Source organism: Micropterus dolomieu, linkage group LG02 (assembly GCF_021292245.1).
Source record: "Micropterus dolomieu isolate WLL.071019.BEF.003 ecotype Adirondacks linkage group LG02, ASM2129224v1, whole genome shotgun sequence".
Lineage (NCBI taxonomy): Eukaryota > Metazoa > Chordata > Actinopteri > Centrarchiformes > Centrarchidae > Micropterus > Micropterus dolomieu.
This window is the reverse complement of record NC_060151.1, coordinates 22,078,619-22,081,386: the sequence shown is the minus strand read 5'-3', so window position 1 is coordinate 22,081,386 and position 2,768 is coordinate 22,078,619. Positions and strand designations below refer to the sequence as shown.

The 2,768-nt window shown below is 41.1% G+C and overlaps 1 long non-coding RNA gene across 2 annotated transcripts in view; it reads right to left on the bottom strand.

Annotated features, from left to right (window-relative positions):
- Nucleotides 1-778: 778 nt before the first annotated feature.
- The window catches only part of LOC123963607, a 22,471-nt gene continuing 20,481 nt past the window's right edge, over nt 779-2,768 (bottom strand). For both annotated transcript variants that reach the window (XR_006823220.1, XR_006823221.1), the window contains exon 4: nt 779-1,178. This is a non-coding gene — a long non-coding RNA (uncharacterized LOC123963607). The remainder of the gene's footprint in view (nt 1,179-2,768) is intronic.

The following is a 2,768-nucleotide window of genomic DNA, read 5'->3' as shown; positions in this document are numbered from 1 at the left end:
ACTCTGTACGGGTCATGTAAGACAACCTCACAGTTTTTTTTCTCCATCTGAATTTTAATTAGATTTTGTTAACAGCACCATTTTGCAGTAATTATTTATCACATATGTAATTACAGAGATCATCACATTATCCGCTATCCATCTTGAATAATGGACAACTCAAGACAAGAATCAAGACGCTGCCTCTTTTCTTTTCTTTGATAGTTTCAGGTTCACTGATCACAGCACAATATGAAAGATAAATGTGACTGGATAAAACACTCAAATTATCAGTTTCTCCATTAGACAGCAAGTACACCTTTTTATTAACCTTGCAAATTTTGATAATTGTATGCTTCCTGCTAAAAAGTTCACCATTTAAATTCTCACATTTTACCTGCAGTTTCCCTTCTCACATAGTGTAGTTTGGGTGTAAAAAATTACACACTTTCGGTGAACTGCAGCATTTTTTAACAGTATTACATGCCATCTTGTGTATGAAAAGGTAAAATGTAACATAAAAGACCACAAAAAGAACCATAAAATATGAGACAAAATATACAGTAGCGTACAAAACCTTTCAAGAACCATTAGAAGATGATAAATATAAATATTATATATGTAATTGTTATATGTAGAAGGCAAATTATAGTGAAAGACAAACAACATGGAAACAAATGAACCAATGAGTTCACTAGTGTCAGATTTTTACAACAGTTATGTCTGTATAAATTAACATACATCTGCTAGGTGCATGATTGTAAGAAAAAAACATCAACATGCGTTCACAGCTCGTGTCACCAACACAAGTGCTATCTTAGTACATTTGATTTGAGAGAAAGAAATCTGGTCTCTCCACACTGTAAATGCTTTACAAGAAGAATTAAACAGACAGGATGGAAACAACACCTGTTTGTCTGTGGTGGTGTGTGACACGAAGATACTGTAGGAATAGTCCATCAAAACAGTTACTCCCTGATGTATTTTGATATTGTGCAGATTGGGAAGGTTTTTTTTAATGCAGGTGTTGAATAGGCTGGGGCTTGCGCAGGTATTTGTCTACTCTCTGGCAGGGCCAAGGGATTAGAGAGACAAACACTGTGTTGCCATGGTTTCCAGTTCAGCTCTGTCTGCCTCCAACACCAAGGATAGTTGTTCTTTGTTGGCCTTCAGTATCACACCAATCTTAAGTGGGAGAGCTGAAGATAAACAAAAAGATCCTTATACAATAGAAAGACAGGTTGTGAGTGATTATATACAGTATATTTGGTCCTTATGGCTGCCTGTACAAGAGAGCTTTTATTACAAGAAACCTAGTGTGTGACCAGAACATTTGAGCTATTCTTGGTTTTTCTATATGATGCCATCTGTCCTCTTCACTGAGACCTGATGTAACAATAATACCACGCATTTCTCGACTGAACTAAAGGATGAACATCATAAGCACCTTTTGCCTAACAATTTCTCTGAATGCATGTCTGAAAATGTTGAGTCTACTGACTACTGCTGCACTGATGTGTGTAATAAAAATACCATCACCTTCTTTTTCAATTTCATATTTCACATTTACGAAAAAAATCCCAAACATTTATTTGTATGTCTTTTCTGAATGTAAGGAATTTCTTTCTTTTCGCTCTATGATTGTGAATTTAAAACCTTTCCTTTGTTAAATGTGTCAAACAAAATAAGAACACTTTTGTCATTCGGCCAGAAGATGCTGGGGATCAAACCACCAACTCCATGATTAAGGGACAACCTGTTCTACCTGCTGATCCACAGCACACCACTTCAGATATTAAACCATGAAATGTTGAAATTAAGCCACCAGAGGATTAAAAAGATTAAAAAAGTTTTATTTGTTGCAGCGCTAGCGGACTTTGCTTTGGTGAGATTTTCACTTTTTGCCCTTGGTGCATCCAATTTTGTTGTGGTGGCAGCCCGGCTGATGATGAGTGTCCTGGTTATTTCTCCATTTTTGTTTGTGAATCTGTTTTCCCTGTTTTTTTCCTGTACTCTGCCTGCCTCCCTGTGTCTCCTCCCCTGCGTGTGCTCTCTCTCTCTCTCCCTCTGCTCCTCCCATCTCTCCACCTCTTCCACAGCGTCCTCCCGGCTCCTCGCTTCCCTGGTCCCCAGTGCCCCCGGCTCCCTTGTCTCAGTCTCCTCGGTTTCCGTGTTTCCCTGGCGTCCGCCTCTCACTCACCTCCACTCCCTCAACCCCGCTTCCCCTTCAATAAAGCCTGTGTTTCCTGAGTATTGCGTTTGGGTCTACTCTGTCCCTACACCACACCATAACAGAACGATCAAGCCTCAAAATGGACCCAGCAACCACCTTCCAGGAGGCAGCGAGTCAGCTCTGCATGGAGTTGTTGGAGTTGGAGGAGAAGTGGAGGGAGTCACGTGGGCTACAAGAAGGCGCTTCTGACTTTTGGCCAGTGTTATGTTCCTCCAGATGGTAAGTCCAGGAGGAGGAGCAACAAAAGGAGAGAGCGAGCCAACCAGGTAAGACAACAATAAGCATAGGGTAAGTAGCTGAGGGAGCAATGTCTAACACTAAATAAACTCACTAAAGTCCTCTCTCCACTGAGGAGGTAACCAGAGACTGTTCTGGATTCACAGAAGCTCTAGGCTGGTGTTCAACCCACTGGTTGCATGGGCTGCCCCTGTCCGCAGGGCTGACGAGTTGGCAGTGGTCTGCTAACAGGTGGTGATCTGCCGTGTGGTTGCAACAAGTAGAAAGGAAAAACAGACCATACTGTGAAAAAACCAAGCCTTCTTATTCTCCAGCACTG